Below are 26,257 nucleotides of genomic sequence, written 5' to 3'. Positions count from 1 at the left end.
TTTCCACCGCAGCCTCCCAAATGAGGTGCTATTGGAAACTAGTGAGCCATGGCCCTCAGAGGTGTTCATAGCTTTGCAATAATTTACCCATTTTCATTTTGTTTGATTTCATTAACACCAGGGTCTCGAGGGAGACCCCAGTTGGGAACAGGAAAAAACACGTGATCTCAGCTGAAATCGAGTGGTTATCACAGCCTCATGGCCCCCACTGAGAAAGGGGGATTACCAAGGACATATCAGTCTGACCTTGGGGAAGGAAAGAACATTTCCCCTGGAAGACCTCAGTCCTTGGGCTCCTCTCTGTCTCACTCTGTTGACACCAAGTGGACACCCCATTCTGTCCTCTGTTCTCCAGGACCCAGAATCATCTGTCCCCTGGGACAGCCTGGGACAGCCTGGGACAGCCTGGGACAGCCTGGGACAGCCTGGGACAGCCTGGGACAGCAGCACTCAGGCAGTAGCTGGCTGAGGCAGGTACCCCCGACCTGGCTCCACCTCCTGCTTGCATGGTGGCTTTAAACACGGAGCTTTAGCTCTATAAGGCCCATTTTTTTATTTTTAATATATTTTTATTAGGTATTTTCCTCATTTACATTTCCAATGTTATCCCAAAGTCCCCCATACCCTCCCCACCACTCCCCTACCCACCCACTCCCACTTTTCTCCTGTAAATGGACTGAAGACGTTAGTCCTTAGCTCACAGGGATGAGCTGGGATACAGTGTGTAGTGTGTGATGGCTGCCTCTAAAGCTGCAGGTGTCCAGGAGAGGGAGAGGTGACACAGTGATGGCTGTCATCCCTCAGATCCCTCCCCCTACTTCTTTTCCTCATTCTTCTCCTCCTTCTCCTCTTCTACCTCTTCCTCCTCCTCCTCTTCCTCCCGTTTCTCCTTCTCCTCTTCCTCCTCCTTTTCCTTCTCTTCCTTCATCATCAGTCCCTCCCCCATCATGATGGCTGCTACAAATGTGTTAGCCAGATCCCAACACCATGGTTACAAATGTGTGAGAAAAGTAGCCTAAAGAAGGGAGGGTTTGTTTTAAGTCATATGTTCAGAGATTCAGTCAAGGCTCAGCCAGAGACATTGTGGTGAGGCACAGCACTGTGGCAGAAAGGCATAAGGGAGCAGAGCTGCTCAGTTCACCTGGACAGAAAACAAAGAGGGGATAGACTGGAAGAGGCCAGGGCCAGGCATGCCCTTCAACGACAGACTCCTGGTCACCTGTCTATTCCAATCAGCTTCATCTTCTACCACCTGCACCTCCCGATAATCTGTTCAAGTCCTGATTCCATCCATCTGTAGTTGGAACCATTTGTTAGGAGAGCCCCCTGATGATCTATATGGTCCTCTCTGAAACCACCTTGGGCACACCCAGCAATGTGCTCTTCTTACACCCTGGGTGTCTGGTTAAGCCATCACAACAAGCTCTCTGCATATAAAGCCAACCCCCTAATGAAACTCCGGCTTCTGACTATGCCATGCAGTAATGTGTTCAGCCTGAGTTCCTAGGAGGCACTTGGATTCATGACAAGCCACATTACCAACTTGTGTGGCACGTCCTTTCCTGAAGTTGAAAGAATTTGGGGTGACACACTGCTGTACACCTAATAGTGAAAACCACACACAGACACACACACACACACACTCACAATCATACACACTCACACAATACTCATACACACTTGCACTCATACACACACACTCATATACGCTCACATTCATACACACACTCATACACACTCGCACTCACACACACTCACACTCATGCATACTCACACATACTCACACACTCATACACACTCGCACTCATATACACACTCATACACACTCTCACTCATACACACACTCATATACACTCACATACTGCCATGACAGTGGATTGTGAGACCCAGGGCTGGAGATACAGCCATTTCATCCTAAGCCAATGGCAGAGAATGCAATCGGGGCTTCAGGGAGGAAAAAGTTCCCAAGACTCCTCAAGCCAACAGCAGAGACTGGCGTCTGCTCTCTCGTCACAGGGGCTCCTCTGCCTGGACTTGCTGAGTCCTTCCAGCATGCGTGCTAAGGACATAGTGAATGCAGGCAGCATTTAGTGAGCTTCCGTGGGCAGGCTTCTGTGTGAAAAGTGCCACCAAAGATAGAGAAGGAAGCCAGGGACGGTGGCCTCACTTCTTTGAGAAACCCAACCTCCTTTCAAACACATCTTTGGCCAGACACCCACACATGAGGCTGGATTCAAGCATCAGAGGGCACCACCCACACCCACAGCCCTGCCAGGCAACAATCATCTCAGGGCCCACTGGGAAGCACAGTACAGTTAGGTTTCCACAGCAAAATCACACCCTCTTGCCTCTCCCTCCCTCCTCTCCTGTCCCTTCCCACCCCTCTCTACCAAACTTATTTCTTGGCACATACTGTTCTCTTCCTAGGACCTTAGAATCACCTTTCTGTGGTTCAATCTGCAGTCTCCTCAGAGAGGTTTTTCCTGGTCACCCGTTGATCCTGTTACAGGCCCTGCTTCTCTTAGGTCTCTGATCCACTTTTCTTTCTAAGCAACAGATTGTCATTCTTCCTGGAAGCCTGTATGTCACATGCCTCCGTGCCTCGGTTTCCACATCTACAAAAGGGGACAATTCATAGAGGTCAGGAGGATTGTGCTGAACTACACGGAGCCTTAACAGTGCCTGGCATACAGCAAATGCTTCGGAAGTGGAGGCTTCGTTCTCCCTGCTCATTTTACTGTTCTCGGTGCCTAGAACAGCACTTCTGAGGAGGACCTTATACACGCAGTTTTCTGAACATGTCATCATATCTTTGAGCAGCATAAAGCAAGAGACTTCAGTCTGACATTGCCACAATGTGCTACATAAGGCACAGTGCAGGATGCACAGAGTCCAGAGCCTTGCACAGGCAGGGCACACATACTGCCAAAGCTCCCACTGGGCTGAGGGATATTTTCAAATGACAACGTTAATACAGATGGATGGAGGTGGCAAAGTATAGCATCTCCCAAGTCTGCTCTCCAGTTCACAGGCCATGCTCTCCTCATGGCTATAATTAGCCAATAGCAAGGCACCCAGCTCCAGGGTTTCATGCACAGAGCCTCTTGCAAAGATGAGACGCTCATTTGTAAATAACTACATAGCAATATCGAAAATTTTGGTTGCATTGTGAGGCCGGTGCCTTCCCCATTCACTAATAATGACAGGCCACTTAAAACATAAATAACACATATAATTTAAGCAACTAAAACAAATAGCAGTGTTGACTTTGCCTGGGAAAATATTTTCTATTTCCTTGAAGGGTCCCCACGGGTGCCCTGCCTTGGTCTCCCCTGCTGAGACGTCTCCTCAGCAGGTGGCCTGGGAGCCAAGTGCAGGAAGTGGCAGCCTGGAGGGGATCACCCACAGCTCCCTGCACCCCCATCCCCAGGCTACTTCCCTCAGGGATCACAGATCCGTATGCCTATATAGCCCTTAGGCAAGGTCCTGCGGAAAGTGGAAAAGCAATTGCCTCTCCCACAGGGGATGAGCCTCACTAATATTTATACCACAAAAGGCCAAAACCAGTCCTTCAAAATCTAATTTTAAAAATCCAATTATTAAAAATGAGAGAGAGAGAGAGAGAGAGAGAGAGAGAGAGAGAGAGAGAGAGAGAGAGAGAGAGAGAGAGAGAGATAGATCTGGGGCTAGAACCCAAGAACTTTTCTAGGTTAATGTCCCACTAATGAACTCCAGTACAATGGCAGGACAAGAGTCAGCTTGTGACAGGGTGAGAATTGGCTCCTGACATTGGACAGGGGGTGACAATATGGAGGACAGCCCCTAGAACTGGATGGTGGGTGACAGAATGGGCTCTTCCTCACCACTCAGTATACTAGCCTCCTGTTATTTGAATAGCCAATGCGATACCTCCTTCTGCCAAGTGTGGGAGAGTAGTTTGTTGTTCTTATATGCAGGTTAGAAGAGGCTAGAAAACCAGGCAGTTGACCCTACCACCTGGCGGACACGGAGTAGATTGGCACCAAGGTTGTTCAAGTTACACTTCTGCTAAGCACCCATTCTGCTAGGCACAGTTTAAGTATTGGATGGTAAATTCAGAACCTCAATGCACCAGGGAAAACCTATAGAAACGAGGCAGGGTCACCTCTGAGCTGGAGCCCCGCTGATCCCCACCTACAGTGGGGGAAGAATCAACTCCCAGCCTTCGCTGATTGAACCTTGCAAAAGGAGAGGAATCGCTTGGCCAAAGATGAGCCCTATCAGAAGCCTCTCTCCAGAGAACTGCAAATCAGGGCGGTGAGTCTGTCTGTCAATTGGCAGAAGCACTGGGCAGTGGCTTCTTCTGCTAAGAATGGTGAGCCATAATGGAGTGTACGGCCAGGGTTGGGGGAGAGGGATCCAGGTGGCATGAGTCATGCCTGGGCAGAGCCATAGCGAATGTAGGAAGCAGGATTCTGCCCAGCCCTTGATGGGATCTGCCACACCAGGGCCAGATAACTGAGACACTGGTGACATGACCTCCTCAGACAGGGTCTTTTCCCAAACCTTCCTAAGGCTCTTCAACACATTTGAAATAAAGTATTGAGACACTGCCATGACAAAACCTTATAGAACCCATCTCCCAACCACGGCTCTGGCCTCTCCTCGCCACATGTCTCTGCTTACCTGTCCCATCTCTCTGGGCTCTTCACATCACCATCTTGTGAACATTCCCTGCGATGTCCTGCCTTGGGGCCTTTGCACCAGCAAGGTATTAAGTCCCTCCACAGTTTCTGAAAAGTCCTACACAGCTCCTCCTCTGGCTATAGTCATATCTGCTTACCCTTGATGGGATTAAAAATGACTACCTGTTCTTATATGTGTGAATTCCTTCCTCTCTTGCCCCTCTATGTCCTCATTCTGCCTTCAGAGGAGAAATCTTGCTGTGTATCATGTTATATGTAAACTTAAATGGAATCAGTAAAGTGCTTGATCCACAGTGAATCCTCTGTGTGTGTGTGTGTGTGTGTGTGTGTGTGTCCACTCATTTGATTGGCCTCCCCCAGTTGGAATGTGACCATCAGTGGCCTGTGCCCGACATGTGTGCTAATTAATAAGTATTAACCAGAAAAGAAAGGAAAGGGAAGAAAGGAAGAGAGGAATTCTGTAGTGTCAAGCCGCTTGAATGCTAATGTTGGCTCTGCAACATCTCAGCTGGGCCTCCTTGGCCAGGCGTTTCCCTCTCAGACACAGCATCCTATAGTACAAGACTCAGGAGGCAGCCATGATGGAATCGCTTGAGGGGAAGATTGGGAGAGCTTCAGGTGAGGTGAGCTGTGAGAAGTGCCTAGCAGGTATTAAAATCCTCTGTAAGGGACATCGCCCCGCCGCCTGTTCCTTCTAGCAGATTCCTTTCCTGCCCTCTGCGGCCTGCCGCTGACCGGGGCGCGCAGCCACACTGTGCCCCATTAGCATCATTAGGCGTGCGGTGATTATAATAATTAGACGCGCCTCACAGGCGACCCTCAATAACAACGCCCGCTGCTCAGAAGTCGTAATTGCTGCGTGGAGATTCAAATGAAGGCTAATTAGATGTCAGTTGCTCTCCCCTCCTCAACTCACAGTCCCCCCTACATCATCTTAATACCAAACTGCCCAGTGACCACTAGCCATGCTGGATAATCCACAGAGCAAGCAGCGGGGTGCAGGGACACCCGCCTGCAGGCTGATCCAGCTGCACATGCGTATGGGAAAAGCTGACAGGGCCGAAGGCCTGGCACTCGGCGCCAGAGGCGGGACTGGGTGCCCATGGTCCCCGAGTGTGTTGGCACTGCATTAAGCATTTCTTTCTCCTCCTGGGGAGCAGGGAGGCTGTGGGGCCCTGTCTCACCAGGAGGAGGTATTTTATGAGTGTGTCAATCCTGCATTGAGACCATTACTTCAAATGGGGAAAGAAAGTTTGGCTAGGCTCGTGATCTCAAATGTGGTCAGCTGGCTTACTGCTTTGGGCCTGCAATGAAGTGGTGCATGGTGGACAGACAGTGGCAGGAGGCAGAGACAGGATGGTGCCTTTGAGGGCACAGCCCAATGACCGTAAAGGCTCAGCACCTCCCAACAGTGTTATATACACTGGGAACCATCCTTCATCACGTTAGTCCGCAAGGAACAGTAAAGTGTATATATGCAGCAGTTGCCTTGGTAAAGGAGAAAGACCTCGGTGCTGGGTACCCCTACCCTTGTCCCACTTTCCCTCTGCCACCCTGGCTAGCTTGGGAAGATGTTGAGTCCCATTCCACGGGTGATGTATCTCCTGCTGACACTGAATGAAGCTTCCCCAGGAGCCCTAGGCCCAGGACAGACAAACAGTTGATGACTCTGCCCAGCTCAGTGACAGTGGCCTCAGTTTCCCTACTTGTCAACATGAGAGTTAGACACAATGTCCACTAAGGGCCTCTGTTTCTACACTCTGTTCTGAGGAGGCTTACTCTGCAGCAGCATTCTAGGGCTGCTGAACTGGGAGGGAAAGGGGAGTTCGAAGTCGACTTCCCTGCACAGTGATGTCTGCCTGCTTCTAGGTGTGAAGACCTAGCTGGAGAAGGACAACACTGAGACACGAGCCACTGTGTTCCTTGCTCCCAGCAGCCAACAGGGACCTGTGTATTAAAAATAAAAGCTAATTCACAGGAGCTGGAGAGATGGCTCAGCGGCTAAGAGCACTGATTGCTCTTCCAGAGGTCCTGAGTTCAATTTTCCCAGCAACCACATGGTGGCTCACAACCATCTGTAATTGGGTCTGATATATATCTTGGGGTGACTCTAACCAAACAAGTGAAAGACTAACATAATAAAAACTTGAAGCAGTAAAGAAAGAAATTAAAGAAAATATCAGAATATGAAAGGCTCTCCCATGTTCTTGGATTGGTAGAATTGATATAGTAAAAATGGCCATCCTAAAAATTAAAAAATAAAATAAATGGCCATCCTACCAAATGCAATCTACAGACTCAATGAAATTCCTACCAAAATTCCAGTATAATTCCTCGCAGAACTTAAAAGAACAATTTTCAGCTTTATGGAAAAGCAAAAAAGAACCCAAGATAATTAAAACAATTCTGCATAATAAAATAACTGACTGAAGTATCACCATCCCATCCTTAATTTCAAGCTGTACTGGAGAGCTATAGTAATACAAACAGTATAGTATTGGCACAAAAACAGACATGCCAATCAATGGAATCAAATTAAAGACCCAAACATAAATGCACATATCTATGAACACCTGATAATTGATGAAGAAGACAGAAATACATGCTGGAAAAAAAGACAGCATCTTCAGCAGTGGTGCTCGTCTAACTGGGTGCCTGCACTAATTAAAATAGAACCATACTTATCACCCTGCATAAAATTCAACTCCAAATGTATCAAAGACCTCACTATAAGATCAGATACTCTGAACCTTAGAGAAGAGAACGTAGAAGAGGAATAGCCTGGAATTCATTGGCCCAGGAAAAAACTTTCTGAACAGAACATTATTATTAGCACAGGCAAAATGATCAACAAATAATAAATGGGACCGTATAAAGCTGAAAAACTTCTGTAGACTAAAGAACAACATCATTTGGTCAAAATGGCAGCCTACAGAAGGGGAAACGTTTTAACAACTGCATATTCAGTAGGAGTGCTGATATCTAAAATATACAAAGAACATGAAAAATGGACAGAAAAATAAAACAGCAACCAAATAACTCAATTTTAAGATGGAGTACAGATCTAAGTCAAGAAGATCATTTCTCAAATGATGAAATACAAATGGCTGAAAAACACTTAAAGAAATGTTTGGCATCCTCAGTCATCAAGGAAATGTAAATAAAAACTACTTTGAGGTTGCATCTTTTTTTAAAAAAGACTTATTTACTATTGTACATAAGTACACTGTAGATGACTTCAGATGCACCAGAAAGGGCATCAGACCTCATTACGGGTAGTTGTGAGCCACCATGTAGTTGCTGGGATTTGAACTCAGGACCTTTGGAAGAGCAGTCAGTGCTCTTACAGGCTGAGCCAGCCCGAGGATGCATCTTTACCAGTCAGAATGGCCAAGACCAATAAACCACATGACAGCTCAGGCTTGCCAAGGACGAGGAGTAAGGGGAACACTTGTCCATTGCTGGTAGACATAGTCAGATCTGGACAGCCACCGTGGGAATCAGGTTGGCTGTTTCTCAGGAAGCTGAGAATAGATCTGCCTCAAGACCTGACTAACCACTTCTGGGCAGCTACCCAAAGTACTGCACATCCTACATACTCAGAGACACTTGTTCAACCATATCCATTACTGCTCTATTCATAATAACCAGGTACTGGAAACAACCTAGACATCTACCAAGGGATGAATGAATAAAGACAATGTGGTACGTTTACACAATTCAATGCTACTCAGCTTGGAAAATAAAATTTGTAGAGAAACGGATGAAGCTAGAAAAAAAATCATCCTGAGTGATGTAACACAGAAAAATATGTTATGCATTTGTTTATATGTGGATCTTGGTAGTTAAATCTTCAATAAACAATCCATATAACCACAGAGGTTAGGTATAGAGTAAGTGACTAAGGGGAAAGGATGGCTCTCCCTAGGAAGGGGAAATAGAATAGTTATACACAAAGGGGTGGGGACTGGACCTGTCTCAACAAATAGGCAGGAAGAATACAGAGGGGGTGAGGAAGAAAACACAGGGAGGGACAATTAAAACTAAGGGATATTTGCGGGCTATTTGGGTATATGGAAAGCCAATACCAAATAGCAGGGCAAACAAAGCCCCAACTAGACATTCCTCATCACCCAATAAAACTTTGAGTTCTAGGAATAGGTTATATCTCACTGAGTTGTTGGCCAAAGGGACTCCATGAACACTCCCAAAGAGCTTAAGCTATTGCCAAGGCTAGTAAATGCTCTCCACAAAGACAACACCTACGCACCTCACTGAACACAGAGAAATTAAGCTGGTGCCTACCTAGTGCTTTAGCCCCTCATGGCTAGTGTTCATGGTACTGGAGAATACTCAGCACACTAGGAGGGGTGGAGGGTAAACACCAACGCAGCTACCAACCCTTCGATTTACAATGGAGACTTGCCTATAGGATACATTGGGGCAACAGTGGTACAAAGTTGTGGGGGTAACCACCCACTCTCTGATTGGATTTGAGGCCAACTCCATGAGGTGGAAGCCATACCTGACACTGCTTAGGTGGCAAAGGACCTTAGACTAGAATGGCCAGCAACCCAAGGGAACCAAATACTATTGTTCTGCTAAAGGAACATAGCAACAAAATGACTCCTAATGAAATTCTATTTATAGATCAGCGTCTTGGCTAGACATCATCAAAAGAAGCTTCCTTCTGCAGAATATGGGAACGGATGCAGAGACTCAAAGCTGTATAATGAGCAGAGAGTGAAATACCTTAGAGCACTCAGTCCTAAATGGGACAAGACCAAGTGGGAGGTTTCCACCAAATCCTTCCCCTCAGGGCTCAGGGAGATACAGAAGAGGAGGCAGAAAGATCATAGGAGCCAGAGAAATTGAGACACCAAGGAAACAAGGCCTTCTAGACACAGCAAGGCCAACACACATATGAACTCACAGAGACTGTGGCAGCATGCACAGAACCTGCATAGGTCTGAGCCTCATGGAAACCCAGAGCCAAGTTTTGTGTTGGCGCATCTATTGTTGGGCATCTTAGGAAACATACTATATAACCAGTGAGACTCTGCTAGAGAAAACTAATTTTTCTTTGTCACTAGTAATCAATTTGAAGTAGCACACACACACACACACATTCATACATGTGCACACCCACACCCTTACAGAAGTGGAATGTGGAATGTATCCCTGCATGGATGCATTAGTAACAGAAGATAATATAGGAAGTCATTAGCAAAGACTCGGCCTTCAACAGGTCCTGAGTCAATGGCATGGCATGTAACAGTTGTGCCCAAGTCCAGGATTTCCCCCTGAACTGGGCAGAACTGAGCTCAGGAGAGGAGAGTGGCAATAGTCACAGACTCGGGCAAGCTTGAGGAACAAGGCATACCAGAGCCACAGGGCAAATGGAGACAATAAAGGACCTGAGTAAATAGCCTTACTTGATCTATTAAACTCATAGTTACTGAACTTCTCTAACAGCAAACCTCTGCTGAGACGATGACACTTGTGGTCACCACAAACAGACTGAGACAGTTTAGTGAGGTCTAGGGGGATGAAGGACAAATTTTTTGGCACAATGTTGGCGAAACTGACCCATATGTGTCTGAGTTTGGGTTAGCAAAGACACTATTCTCACAAGGCCCAGCACGAAATGAGGACCAACTATCTGGGTAGTTCAGGAAGTGGGCAGCACACATTAGCAAAAGCCTACACTCGTGGTTACATAGTGTGGTGTCTGCAGAAGGAGGCATGAGTGGAGGTGACTGTAATTCCAGACAGAAGGACATGCAGCTGGCAGCCAGGCCTTGCTAGTCAGCTTTGTCAGTGTAAGCTTTGCTGCCTCAAAATCCTCAGGACAAAGACTTGAATGAGATCAGAAATGTATTGGGTCTCTGTTGCCCTCAACAAGGAGGATGGCTTGTAGCAACATTGCTGCCAGGTACTTGGAAGGACCTGACTGACTGACTCCTCACCTCTCCACCCTGGGCTGGTGAAATCACAGAGGGCTTCACGGAGGTGTTCTCTTCTCTGGAGGAGCCTAACTGTGCAACAGAATTCTTCCAGAGTAAGGTTTTTTTTTCTGTCAAAGTTTGAGTATTTTTGCTCCTTCGCAAGAGTCATGTTGAAGTTTAATCCCCAGTGCCTCCATTTTGGAGATTCAGCCAGAACAAGGCTTAATGTCATCTAAGGACAACAGCAAAATCTAGAACATAATAAAAGGTTAATGATACACAGGCAGGGGGTAAACAGGAAGTAGGATATCATTGGAGATGTAAATGAATGGAATGGTTAATAAGAAAATAATAAGAAGAAAATAATACACAGGCAAAAGAAGGAACTGATGAGGTTGAGACGTTTGGAAGCTTGGATTAACACTCAGAGATCTTTAAACAGTTGCCATAAGTATGTTTAGGTAATTTAGAGAAAACACAGGCAGGATGAGAGAAAACACAAAGTCTGTCAAATGCAGAGTACAAGAGGACAATGTTGTGAATATGAATTGGGGATTTCTAATCCACCTTAGATAATTTTGTTCCATAGCAAAAAACAAAATACCTTCATATTTATAAAAAAAATCCTAAAAACACTAGAGCCAGGCAAATGCCAACCCTCTAAACTGTTTTGTCTATTTCCCTGTTAATAATCCCTGGATATCACTTGTCCTGTTCAGCCTGGGCTGTTCCTACTCTAATTGGCCCACCCTCATGGCCATGCTCTCACAATCTAGCTGCCCAGTAGTGTCATCTTCTCTCTTTTCTCCTCTCTCCCCTCCTTCCTCATGGTCTCTGCCTCAGGCCCCAAGCCCAGGAACTGAAGCCCTGCCTACCTCTCTTCTGCCAGGTTATAGGCTGTAGGCATCTTTATTTGACCAATAGTTTTAAAGTAAGGAGCAAAGTTACATAACATCACTTGGTATAAGTGAGGATACCCCTTTCCCTGAAGATCTCCTCTCCTGGGGCAACCAGATCTTGGGGGAGAGTATGTACCACTACAATACATAGCAGCACCTGAACCTCAACAGAACAAAGTGGAAATTCATGAACTGGTATTATGTCTGAAGTGAAATAGTCACTATTGGAGTCAGGTTAGATGCTGTGAAAAAGAGTGAACTGAGAGATGCACCAGAAAGAAGAATGTACCTTAAAGGCCCCATAGGCTTACAGGGAGTGGCACTAAGGTGTGGTCTTGTTGGAGGAAGTGTGTCACTGGAGGTGGGCTTTGAGGTTTCAGATGCTCAAGCCAGGCCCAGTGCCTCTCTCTTTCTTCCTGCTGCCTGCTGATCCAGATGTAGAACTCTCCTCCACCACCATGTCTGCCTGTGTGCTGCCATACTTCTCACCATGATGATAATGGACTAAACCTCTAATCCTGTAAGCAAGCCCCAATTAAGTCTTTTCCTTTATAAGAGTTGCCATGGTCATGGTGTCTTTACACTGCAATAGAAGCCCTAACTAAGACATATTCCATTACAGAAGGAAGTCAGTGTCAGAACCTGGACACAGAAACTGAAACAGATGATGGAAGGGTACTGCTTACTTGCTTGCTCAACCTGCTTACTTATAGGACCTAGGACCACAGGGAGACAGCACCAAGATGGGCTTGGCCCTTCCATTCCAATCATTAATCAAGAAAAATTTCTATAGACATGTCCACAGAAGAATCTGATAGAGGTATATTCTCAACTAAGATTCCTTTTCCCAAATATGTCTAGATTTGTGTCAGGTTAACAAAAACCAACCAGAAAAGGTGAGAAGCTGAGCCTACTCAAAAAGTATATGTAATCAACATTAAAATCTGATGTTTATGTATTCACAGACATATGCTAACATTTAAAAATGGTGAGATACAGCTCTGTAAAGCAGTCAGAGAAAAAAAGATATGACAAGAAAATTGATGTCTAAAAATGGAGATGGAAGAGGGAGATGTAACTACAAAATTATATACAACAATTGCATATTCAGAATTGTATATAGAAAAATATGGAGAAGTGGGAGGCTGAGACAGGAAAATTGAAAGTTCAGAGTCAACTTGAGCATTTCAGGATACAGCAAGATCCTAGCTTATTAGAACAAGATAAATATAATTTCAGATAAACAAAAGCTCAAATGACTTGCTGTCAGCTGTCTTGACCCTCAAAAACATAAAAAAATAAATTCATTGAAAAATGTTTTGGTGGAAGAGTAATTAAAACAGATGAAAATTCAAATATGTTAAAAAAGAATGCATACACTTAAAATGGTAAAAATGTATTTTTGAGAAAAGATCACTTTTTCTTCTCTCCAATTCTCTTACTAAAAAACACATCACCTAAAGCAAAGACAACAGCCTTGTCCTCACAGGGTTCTTACGAATGCAGAAGTAATACACACGAAAGATCGTAAGGAATGGGGACATTCGTGGAAGTGTTTTAACTCTCTAAAATTTGGTAATTTGGTGAATTGGTAAAAATATTAATTCTGAGTAGAGATCATGAACAAGAGAAATATGTAGAGAAGACAGGAAACTGAATAAAATGTGGAAGGATGCTACATGCCCAAAGTAAAATTTTGGGCTGATAAACAAAATAATGAAGAGAACATGTATTAAGACAAAAATGGAATGGAAGCATCACTGTTGACTTTACAGGGAAAATGAACTAAAATACAGGAGAAGAAAGGCCAAGCATATGCCAAGAAAGTAACCTAGCCAAAGGGACAAACACTTGGGAGCCTGTAATTATCTGAGCACACTTTAAAAAAAAGAAAGAAAGAAAGAAAGAAAGAAAGAAAGAAAGAAAGAAAAGAAAAATCCCAGATAGATAGATAAGTAGATAGATAGATAGATAGATAGATAGATAGATAGATAGATAGATAGAAAGAAAGAAAGATAGATAGATAGATAGATAGATAGATAGATAGATAGATAGATAGAGGGACTGTCAGAGACAGATGATATATAGATGAAAGATAGATGGATGAAAGACAGAAAGAAAGATTGATAGATATAGATGGTAGATATAAGATAGATAGATAGATAGATAGATAGATAGATAGATAGATATCGACCATCAGGCAGACAGATGATATATGGATGAAAGACAGATGGATGAAAGACAGACAGGCAGACAGACAGAAAATTAGATCGATAGGTACATATGATAGATATATAATAGATAGATAGATAGATAGATAGATAGATAGATAGATGGATGGATAGTGATATGATAGACAAGTAGAAATCTTAACAGGCCCATGAAAAGTCAAGAAATTATCAGTAGCCAAAACAAACCAATGGTTATAACCCAGAGCCAGATGGATCTCCTGGGAAATTCTACCAAAGAATTTGCCCTAGTATTTACCAATATGTCTCCTGGAGACGTAGGAGTGGAAGTTGCACTTCCTTATTTAGTCTATGAGGTTAACACTACTGCTAAAGCCAGACCAAGAAATCACAAGAAAATAAAATGCCAGACTGAGATTTCTTATGAATGTAGATGAAAATATCCTCCACAAATATTATCAAAGCCAGCTCAATGGTTTGGTGAAAGGGGTGTACACTGTGGCCCAGTGAGATTTGTCCCTGGAATACAAAGATGCTGTGTTATTGGGAATCAGAAGCACAATCTGCTGCCTTAGCAGAGTAACGGAGAAACCCACACAGTGCTCTGGACTGATGCAGAGCAAAGTGTTGGGTTTAACCTAACATCCTTTCATAATTTAAAATAAGAAAAGAATTCTACCTACCCAAAGACACCTAAGGATGTCACCTGTGGCATGACAACAAAAGTCACGATGGCTGACGGTTTTCCTCACCAGACCACTAGCAATACAAGGATCTCATTTCCACCACTCTGTTAACATCTAAATAGGTCTTTCAGAGCCAATGAGGAGAGTGCACAAAACTATCAGCACTGAGGGAAAAGGGGCAAAAATATCTATTTGTAGCTGGCATTATCTCGTTCATAAAAGTTCTACTGAAACTACAAAAAAAAAGGTAGTTTTTAAAAATTCAGCAACAATTCTGGAAAGATCACTCTGTAGTAAAGATCAAGTGCTGTTCTTGCAGAAGACCCAAGTTAGGTTCCCAGCGCCCACACTGCGCCCACACTGCGCCCACACTACGCCCACACTGCGCCCACACTACGCCCACACTGCGCCCACACTGCGCCCACACTGCGCCCACACTGCACCCACACTGCGCCCACACTGCGCCCACACTGCGCCCACACTGCGCCCACACTGCGCCCACACTGTGCCCACACTGCGCCCACACTGCACCCACACTGCGCCCACACTGCTCAGCTCACAACTTCCTATAACTCTACAAGTACAGCTCCAGGGGAAATCGATCTATCTGCTGTCCTCCACAGGCACCTACACACACACACACACACACACACACACACACACACACACACACCACACCTACACATGCAAAACACACACAAATGTTCACAGCAGTACTGTTTATGGCTCTGGTAGAATGACTGTCAAACTGTAGTGAAATAATGAATGGGTATCGAACACAGTTCTTACGTGGGTGAAATGCTGTTCAATATTAAAAAGCAACGAAGCTCTTGTGTATACTCCAGGATGGGTGGATGCTAAATTGGGGGAGTTGGGTACAAAAGTCACATATTGTGCAATTAACGTTGATGAAAAGTCTAGAAATGGTCGAAGACAAATGTAAGGAAGACACAGAGGCCAATGGTTTCCAAGAGAGGAAAGCAGAAAACAATGGGAGTTTGGAGGTGATGAAATATTCCAGAATCCAACAACATTGGTGGCTGGAAACACTGTCTGTACTAACTGCTGCTAAACCACTCCTCAAAGAACACACACACACACACACTGTCCCGGGGGCTGAAGCTGGAGCTCACTGGAGCACCACTTGACTAGCATGTGTCAGGCCCTATGTTTAATCCTCTGTATATGACAATAAGGGAGGAGCCACAGAAACCGCCAGACACAGATATTATAGTAGAAAAAATTGTATAACATTCCTGTCATCTCCCTCATGCACATAAATACTGAAATAACATATACATACTAACAGAGATATTCTAGCAATATATAAAGGATAATATATGCCAGCAAAGTGGGACTTTTTTCTGTGTGTGATTGATTTTTAATATTTTTAAGGCAAACAGTGTAATTTACCACATTAGCAAACTGAAGAGAAAGTTATGATCATCTTCATAGATGCATAGAAAGCATTTGACAACTTAACACCTGTTCTAAAACATGCAACCAAGTAGAAACACAAGGGAATTTTGCAGAATAAAGAGAACCTTTGTGAAGGATGACAACAAGCATACTGTATTTAAAGTAAATTCTTTAATACTTCTGCTATGATCCACAAGGCAAGAAAGTCTGCTGTCAACATTTCTACTTAATATCACCTTAGAGCCATTTATTAGTGCACTAAGATGAGAAGCACACTAGGGAGACATAAACAACAAAAAGAGAAAACTGCATTTGTATACAGGTACATGAAGCACCAAGCTTCACTGTGACAATATTAGAAGCTGAGGACATACAAGGTGGCTAGGTTTGCATTGGACGATGCAGGGGGAGCTCCCAGATCAGGGTTAGCACCTGTCCTGGATTGTGTCAATTTTCCCAAGCTAGGATAAGCTGAAAAAAAAAAAAGGAACCTCAATTGGAAAAAAATGTTTCTGTAAGATTGGCAAGGCTGTGGGGCATTTCCTTGACTAGTGATTGCTATGGGAAGGTCCAGTTCACTATGTGGAGAGCCACAGGTGGTCCTGTGTGCTATAAGGAGGCAGGCGGAGCAAACCATGGGGAAAAGCCAGTAAACAGCATTTCTCCAAGGTCAGTGACTTGAGTTCCTACCCTGACTTCCCCTTTGTGATGGACTGTGATCTCCGCCAAGTTGCTTTTGGTCGTGGTGTTTCTCACAACTATGGAAACCTAACAAAGACCATACCTGATAGAAAGAGTACAGGCAGCAGATGTTTGCTGTTTTCTTCATGTGAGAGAACAGTGAGAAGCAAGCTAGAAAGACAGTCCTCACCAAGGGCCAAGTTAGCCAATGCCTTGACCTTGGACTCACAGCTCCAGAACTGTGAGGCATAAATACCCAAAATCTGAGACACCCAGTCTGAAATGTCTCACTTCAGCAGCATGAGTGGAGACAATGTTTTCTATCTAGAAAAATCCTAGCAGAGCCACCAAAAGAGCTATTTAGATTAATAAGTAAATTGAGTAAGGTTGCATGCTACAAAAGTCAAATGCAGCCATGTGTGGTGGTGCACATCTTTAATCCCAGCACTTGGGAGGCAGAGGCAGGTGGAGCTCTGTGAGTTTGAGTCCAGCCTGGTCTATAGAGTGAGTTCCAGGACAGCCAGGGTTACACAGAGAACCCTGTCTCAAAAAAACAAACAAGCAAAAAAAGCAATTGAAAAACTAATCATATTTTTGCAACTATGTATAAGATACATTTATGTTTTATATGTACTTAAAATAAATTTTAAGATAAGGTTTCCATTTTGTAATTACAAAATAAATATTTAATATGAATATTTTATAAATATGTGTTATTTATAAAGCAATATAATTTCTAAATTTATGCTTTTATCAAAAAGTACTATAATTATACAAAATTTAAAGCATCTCATTTTAATAGAATACTATTAGAAATAAATATAACAAAAATAAATCCCACACACTGAAAACTACAAATTTTTGGAAGAAAAACAGGATTTAATACAGAGATAGGTGTGTATGGGCCAGAAATTCAATACTATCAAAGTATAAATTCTTTCCCAATTAATATAAAGATAAAACACTATTTCAATCAGAAAATTTTTTGTGTGTAAATGTACATGTTGATTCAAAAATGTATATATAAATCCTAAGGACTTTGTACATTTAAGTTCTGGGTTGGTTTTGTCTTTTTCAGACAGGGCCATACCTATGTAGCCTAAACTGGCCCTGGGATATATTCCTGCCTCAGCTCCCAGCAGTGGGGCAGCATGTGTGTGCCACCACACCTTCCCAAGGGACTTTAAATAGTCTAAACAATCTTGAGGGAGAAAAATTTCCCTGAAGGACTCACATTATTGATTTCAGTATTAAATAACCAAACCCATATCTTAATGAAAGACCTAGGAAAAGTCATTGATCAACAGAGAGCCCAGAAAAGTCCTCACACACTTATAATAACTTGATTGCCCATAGAGCCATCAAGACAATATAGTGAAGAAAGAGATATGCTGTGATAACACGTACATATGAGGTGAGTCCCCCTCTGACTCACATCATATACTAGACTGAAGTCTTAAGTGTAAAGGTTAAATTACAAAAACATAGAAGAACATCATCTTGGTTACCTTTCTATTGTCGTAATAAAACACCATGACCAGAGAAAGCAACTTACAAAAGGAAGGGCTTGCTTGAGTTTATGGATCCAGAGAATCCAACAGCATCATGGGAAAGCAGCAGGCATGGGCAGCCATGGAGGCGATTTCCATCTCAATCCATAAGCACACATCAGAGAAAGTACACTGGGAACAGCTTGAGGATTTGAAACCTTTAAGCTGGCCCCAAGTGACAACAGTTCTTTTACAAAGCTACAACTCTTAAACTTCTCCAAACAAAGAGACCTCATTCAAACATATGAGACTATGGGAGACAGTTCCATTCAGATCACCACAGGCATGTGGGAAGAGGTCTCTATTTGGGGTCAGCAACAGCTTATCAGACAAGACAAAGAAAGAAAGAAAGAAAGAAAGAAAGAAAGAAAGAAAGAAAGAGAGAGAGAATGAAATGAAGGAAGGAAGGAAGGAGAAAGAAAAGAAAGAAAGAAAGAAAGAAAGAAAGAAAGAGAGAGAGAGAGAGAGAGAGAGGGGAGGAAGAGAAGGAAGGAAGGGAGAGAGAGAGAAAGAAGAAAAGAAAGGAAATAAAGAAGAAAGAGAGAAAGAAAGAAAGAAAAAGAAAGAAAGAAAGAAAGAAAGAAAGAAAGAGAGAGAGAGAAGGGAGGAAGGAAAGAAAGGAAGAAAGGAAAGAAAGAAGAAAGAAAGAAGAGGAAGAAAGGGGAGAGAGAGAAAGAAAGAGAGAGAGAGAAGAAAAGAAAGAAAGGAAGGAGAAAGAAAGAAAGAAAGAAAGAAAGAAAGAAAGAAAGGAAGGGAGAGAGAAAGAAAGAAAGAAAGAAAGAAAGAAAGAAAGAAAGAAAAGAGAAAGAAAGAAAGAGAGAGATAGAAGGAAAGAAAGGAAGGAAAGAAGAAACAAAGAGAAAGAAAGAGAGAGAAAGGAGGAAGGAAAGAAAGGAAGAAAGGAAATAAAGAAGAAAGAAAGAAAAGAAAGAAAGAGAGAAAGAAGGAAAGAAAGGAAGAAAGGAAATAAAGAAGAGAGAGAAAGAAAGAAAGAAAGAAAGAAAGAAAGAAAGAAAGAAAGAAAGAAAGAAAGAGTGAGGGAGGGAGGGAAGGAAGGAAGAAAGAAAGGAAGAAAGGAGGGAGAGGGAGGGAGGGAAGAAACGAGGGAAGGAGGGGGAAAGGGAAAAAAATCTGGTCCTCAAAAGACATCATTACTCACAGACTGGAGGAAATACTGTAAACTTAGTCTTGACAAAGAACTCATAATTGTTATATTAAGATGATCATCAACTATTCAACAATAAACATACAGACAACCCAATAAAGAGCAGGTACCAAAACATGAATGTAAAAAGAGCAACACACCTGGACTGCTCGCACAAGATCTTCAAACAAAAACATGCTAAACAGCGCTGATTTTCAGAGCAAGCTAAAATGCCAAATACAAACCACAACTGAGATGGTTGTATGTCCCCATTGTACTGGTTGACATTAAAAAGGCATCATCAAACATTGGCAGAAACCTCTTGTTGTTGGGATTGCAAGCTAATATGTTAGATCACAACCTCTTTAGCTGCCTCTCTCCTCAGAAAAGCCACAAAGCTCTGCAGCTTTCTCTAGATGGAGCACTGATTAGCAAGTCTGCTACCGATTTGCAGTTTTCCTGCCCATTGGAGGTTCATGCTCAGTGCACACATACAACACACACATATACCACACACAACATGCATACATGCCACACACACAGCACACACACACCACACATACCACACACACATACCATACACACACATACCATACACACATATTATACATACCACATACATACATATGCCACACACACAAACACACCACACATATATCAGACACATGGACACACACAACACACACACACACACACATACCACACATACCACACACACATATACACACACCCCACATCCATTACACACACAGCACACACATGCCATACACACATACATCCCACACATGTACACACTATATATACAGCACACACACATACACACTATATACACAGCACACACACACATATCACAAAATACATCATACACATGCACCTATACATACAGTACATATACACCATACATACCACACATACCATACATATCACACACACCACACCTGCATATACCACACATACACTACACACATACACCACACACATACACATACCACACACAACACACACACCTATCATGCACGTGTATACACACAACACACACATACATACGACACACATTTATCACACATACCACACAATGCATATACCACACACACACCACACACATATACACATACCACACTCAACACATATGCTACACACACACACACACACACCACAAACCCAAGAAAAGCTACAACAACAATATGTCTCTCCATAGAGGCTGTGACTCCCCAGCAAAGCTCATCTTCAGGGAGGATTTCCTTCATGAACATGTAATGCCCTTTTATCCATCAGGACCAGCGTTCTAGAGACATGTCTGCAGTAAAAATGCCTGCCAGAGACCACTGCCCCCACAGTCCCAGCTGCAAGTCTTTACATACTTGTGCTCCTAAAATAGCCCTGAGCAGAAACCTCTCACATGTCCATAAACACATGAATCATAACAAATTATGGCCTACCTGCAAGTAAAATGAATAATCTACTAGTCTATAGTAAATATGGGCCTTCCAGCGTGTCAGCAAAGGATGCCAAACATATGATATCACTTGCTGTGGCTATTCCTGGTTGTCAACTTGACTATATCTGTAATGAACTACGATGCAGAATTGGAAGGCTCACCTGTGATCCTGATCTTGAGGCTGGGAGATACAAGTTTCTAACCTGGATCTTGGTATGGAGATCTTGAGGCATAGTGGTTATGAATCCCAAGAGACTAAGGCAAGGAGATCTCTGAGTTCCAGTTCATCTAAGACAAAGCAAGTCCCAGATCCAGGTGTTGTGGCACACACCTTTAATCTGGGCCACACCTTCTGCTGGAGACCTACATAAGGGCATTGGAAGAAGGAAGATTCTCTCTCCTTCACCTGCTTGCCTTGTGGAACTGAGCAACCACTAGATCCTTTGACTTCCATTTACAACTGCTACTGACCATTGTTGGGGAGTTGGACTACAGACTGGAAGTCATCAACAAATTCCCTTACTATATAGAAATTACCCATAAGTTCTGTGAGTCTAGAGAACCCTGACTAGTACAGTAATAGAACATCAATTTCCCATAGTGCATGCCGTGGTGAACCCAAAGAGATGATCAGGAACTCTCCACCTACCTTCCCATGGGGCATCAGGGGGACACTTGTCAAACTCATCAAACTGCCAGTTTGAGATTTGTACACTCTGGTGTTTGTCATTTCACTTCAATGTCAGGCACAGGCAAGGTGGAAGCTTGTATAATTTACACCACCCTGTGCAAGGCTATTCCGGATCATGCTCCGTTTCCAAAACAAACAGCATTCCCGGCTTCTGCACCCCTCTCCTGCTCAGATGCCTGAGACATGGTGATGGATCACGAACCATTTCAGAAGCCGGTGAGTGGGAAGTGGCCTGAGTAGTCCTACTGAAGGACTTTCGCCAGCACCACTACCAGCAAGAATGAATAAGAACACTTACTGCTTTATAAGAGTAACTGAAGCATACCAGAGCCCGCGTCCCTTTACTTTGCTCCATCCTTGTGCCACAGATAGCTTCATCCAGCTTGTTAAGTTTACTGAAAAAGCACTAGTGGTTTTTAATAGTTCTCTATTAAAAGTTAAATGATATAAGTCTATGCATAAATCGATTATATTTTAAAAGCAAACAATAATTCCCATAGCTCATCACTTCCTAATTATATGTTATTACCTGCGGCCTCACTGTCACTAATCTAGAATACCTTTTTGGTCAAAACGGTATGTTAGCTACTCTTTTCCCTGAGACAAAACACCAGACAGAAGCAGCCCTGAGTAAGGGTTTTAGTTCAGTTCGCATGCAGTAGTTCTCAACCTGTGAGTCTCGACCTCCAGCTGGGGTCACTTATTAGATATTTACATTACAATTCATAATGGTCACAAACTTACAGTTGCAAAGTAGCAAGGAAATAATTTTATGGTTTGGGCTCATCACAACGTGAAAGGCACGGCATCCGTAATGTGTGGCAGAGATGTCTCACATGGTGGCAGATACAAAGCAGAGAAGAGGTGGGTGGAGCCTAGGACGCGTGTACCCTTCCAAGGCCAGCCCCTAAGGGCCACGCCCACCAGCCAGGCCCCACCTCTTAAAGATCTACAGCCTTCAAGAGAGCATGCTAGTGCTGGAGACTTAGCATCCTAACTGTGAACCTGTGCAGGAAGCCTCAGGTGGAACTGTCACCTCATCATGCATTTGGGTGCTGTTTTAAGTCGCTTCCCAACTGGAAGTTCAATGGTACAATGTTCTTAGTTTACAATCAGCTGTCATAGAAGTATACACCATAGATACCAGCTAGCATCACACAGCAAGACTTGACTTATTGTTTGGTTGATTGTCTAGACTTTAAAGAAAACTAGCAGACAATATTAACAATGCCTCTTAAACTTAAGTGTGTGGCTTCTAAAGCCATTATATGGTTAAGCAGAGCAAAGCATTCAGAAGTTTTTTCCCCAATATTCAAAAACCATTTCTCACTCAACAAGAAGGCCTCTCACACCACTGGGAACGGGCAAAGTTTTGACACATATTTAAGTTGTTTTGCTTCCATTGGCCTCATTTATGAAAATAAAGCACCGATAAACTTTACCTCAGACCTGTACCTGTTCATCAGCTGCCACCATCATCTTTCTGTGGGACAGAAAGTGACAAAACCCAGCCAGCATGTTGGGAGAACCGGTGGACTATAGGGAGCTTACAAGAAGCATTGGCTAGATGGTGTATAAACCTCTATATCCCTTTGCATTTGCAAGTCACATAATTAATTTTGTGGTATACACATACAGTGTTTTTATACCAAGCCAGCTATTGCACATTTATATACTACTACTGACTCCATTTTCACCCTCACACAACCATATCATAACATACATTATCACGTATGTTCCACCCAGTGAAACAGACTCAGAAATGTGTATGTGTATAAAACACATTCTTTGATCCATGAGAGCTCTAGTCAACCTCACTGATATACAGCTGTCAGAAGCCTGGCACTCCATGCTCTTGTGCAAACATCCTAGAAAGTTAACTGGCCCATGTCTCTCATACTCCGGGCTCATAGCTCGGGAAACAGAAGGTACAGAATATGAACACGCCATGCAAAGCCAGTCTGGCCAGTGGCAGGGGTGGCCCGTGTACTAATTAGGAACTTCACCTCTGCCCCAGTGGACACTGAGCAGACCTCACTGGCCTTGTTCCACCACACTAGCCCACTAGCATCCCATAAGCCTGATAGGAAGGGGTACCAAGAGATGAGGCGCTATAACTCACTGCATACACTCGGCTTTGCACGGAATATTCTTGTTATTTACCCTGAGTCAAATGAATCCCTTCCAAGGCATCATAGTGCAGATCTAGCCAGAAAAGTCATCTCAGCTCTTCTCAGCTCACCGAGAGCTGAGTAGAATCCTTGAGGATCCAGCAATGGGAGGAGGGAGCCCTCTAGCTGTCCCCCTGTTGTGGTGACCCTACAGTTTCATAGTGGGCCCCTGAATGTGGCAGCTATCAGAAGCCACCATTCTCCAGCCACTGGACAACCAGGGTAGTAGAATACTCCACATATGGCCACAGGCAGGTGCAAACGTCACTCCACATCTTAACAGTGATGTGGCACGTTGGCAATCATTCACAAGGATACAAGCCCTCACACTTCAGCATATCAGACAGTGGCAGAGCCATAAACCCCACAGGCAAACACACACATGTGCTCTCAACGAGAGGTACAAATGCATTGGTCACATCTGTGTACTACCAGAGGTATAGATTAACTGCTCAGATGTCCAACGGGCAAGCATGCAGGCTAAGAGCCTTGCATGAAGACTCAGACATTCATTAGACACACACCACCACCCTCAGCCCAGAGAGGGAGTGAACACACACACACACACACACACACACACACACACACACACACACACCAGCAGGCTGCACATTCAGAGGCAGGTAGTAGGCTTCCACACTGCCCACTCAAATTGGCTAGCAGCAGCAGCAGCACCGAGCCTGCAGAGGTGCCAGGCTCTGCTGCCACTCAGCCAATGGCAGCAGCTTCCTGCTCCCATCCCACCAACAAGCATATGCATGAAAAGACGAATGTAGACAGGGTGGAGCCAGTGGTGAGAAGGGCAAAAGATGAAATCATAATCCTGCCGGGTTTGTTCATTTCGGTGATAATTAGCGGTGCATTCACGCCGCTTCACCGGCCGCTCCCGGCTGATCCCGCGTGATGGATGCCTAGTGGTGCTGAATGCAAATTAGCATAATTTCATTACCGAGGGACCCGTGAAAAGGTTCAATTATAGAGCAATCTCATTAATACCAGGGCTTGTTAAACTAATAGAAAGAGACAGGCCCCGCAGCTCCGAGAGGAGACACGTGCTCCGAATGCAAGTTCTTGAAGCCCCAGTACCTGGCCACGCCCGCACCCCTACTGCCCTGCAAGCTTGGAGCTGGGATCCTGGCCTCCAAGGCCCAGAGCCTCCAGAGGACCTGGTCCGAGAGTCACAGAATTTAGGCTGAAATGGTCTCTGCTAAAGGCCTAAATCCAGGGCATAGCTGCAGAGCCCTGGGATCACGGTGTGGACGGGACTTGGCCAAAGCATGGGGCACGGAGACTGCAGAGCCATAGGGACAGGCAGATGGAGGAAAGGGATGCCCATCTGTCTAGGGGCCGGCCTTATAACAGGTAGGCGCCTCTCTGGAGCCTTTCAGCTGTGGCTCACTTTCTCCATTATTATCAGCCCCATTTAGCCTCAAACTCCTGGCGACCCGACTCTGGTCGGAAAGCAGGCTGAAAGCCATCGTCCACATGAGTAAAGAGAAAGTCTACACACACCTCTTTTCTGAACATGGAAGTCTAGCTTGATGAGGTGTAGGAGGTCGGAGACACACAACACGGGACCATGTCACCTCTTCCTGGGGCCTAGAGGACTCTCGGGTTTGGGTAAGAAGTCTGCTGTCTCTGCCTTTGACATGGGGTTTCTTAGAAGTTTAACCTCCCCTTTATTTGACCTTAGCAGAAACTGGTCAAACTTTAACCACCTTGAACCCCCAAGCCACACCCCCAGGAACCCTGACCAGTAACCTCGGACCTGCACTCGACCCGCCAGCCTGGAACACGCAGAGGTGGACTATTTGACTTTGCTGTATTTTTTTCTCACCTCTGTAATATCTGATTTTTTTTTCTCCTTCTGCAATTGTAAGTAAAACAGAACAAGTCCCCAAATGCCCCCAGTGGGAGAATGAGTCACACCGTTTGTTGCTGCACACACAAAAATATGCAGTGACTCAGAGGGCCCAGCAGAAGAGACCAACCCACAAAAGGCCTCATTGTTCAGACTTTCAAGGTATAGGGGAGGGAGCCAAGTGTCTGCAGGCTGCCAGGCTGCCTGAATCGCGGCTGTTGACACTTGTCGTGGGTGTATTTAGGTTCTGCTTCTGCTGTGCCTCCTCCTCTGTTTGCTTTGCTGTTTTGTTTTGAGACAGGGTTGTACATAGCCCAGGCTATTCTCCAGCTGACTAGTGTAGCCAACGATGGCTTTGAACTCCTGATCATCCTGCCTCTGCTTCCTAAGGACTGGTATGACGACAGGCCTATACCACCATACCCTGACTAGTTTTCTTTTTACAACAACACAATGAAGACAGATAATATACGGGTAGCTTATTATTTAGCCAGCAGCTAAAAACCATTTGTACTTGCAAACAGTGAAGGCAGAGTAGACCCAGGGCCCCTCCAAAATAGCTGACCCTGAGACTCCGCATGACAGGAAAGCCACAAACTAGGCTGGCCTAGTCACACATACCTGCAATCCCAGAAGGCTGAGGCAGGAGGATCTTCATGAGCTGGAGATCAACTTGAGTTATAGAGTGAAATGCTGTGGAAGGGAAGAAAGAAGTCAGGGATGGGTATTGCCGGCTACGGCAGAGCATCAGAGAAGGGACAGGGATGAGATGAGAGCTTCCTGGGCCTGTGACCATGGTAACAGGCTGGTCCCTCGGTAGACTTATGGGACTGTGGGGAAAGAAAGGTCTTAGCATTGTGGGAGATGCATCTGGCAACTTCAGCGTTAGAACATG

At 44.3% G+C, this 26,257-nt stretch overlaps 1 long non-coding RNA gene across 2 annotated transcripts in view; it reads right to left on the bottom strand.

Moving 5' to 3' along the window:
• LOC115031769 overlaps positions 1–25,132 on the bottom strand; it is a 58,633-nt gene extending 33,501 nt beyond the window's left edge. For both annotated transcript variants that reach the window (XR_003837433.1, XR_003837434.1), the window contains exon 1: positions 25,014–25,132. This is a non-coding gene — a long non-coding RNA (uncharacterized LOC115031769). The remainder of the gene's footprint in view (positions 1–25,013) is intronic.
• Positions 25,133–26,257: the final 1,125 nt, after the last annotated feature.

Source organism: Mus caroli, chromosome 8 (assembly GCF_900094665.2).
Source record: "Mus caroli chromosome 8, CAROLI_EIJ_v1.1, whole genome shotgun sequence".
NCBI classification, from domain to species: domain Eukaryota; kingdom Metazoa; phylum Chordata; class Mammalia; order Rodentia; family Muridae; genus Mus; species Mus caroli.
Note: the sequence above shows the minus strand (reverse complement) of the source record. Positions and strands in the feature narration are given on the sequence as shown.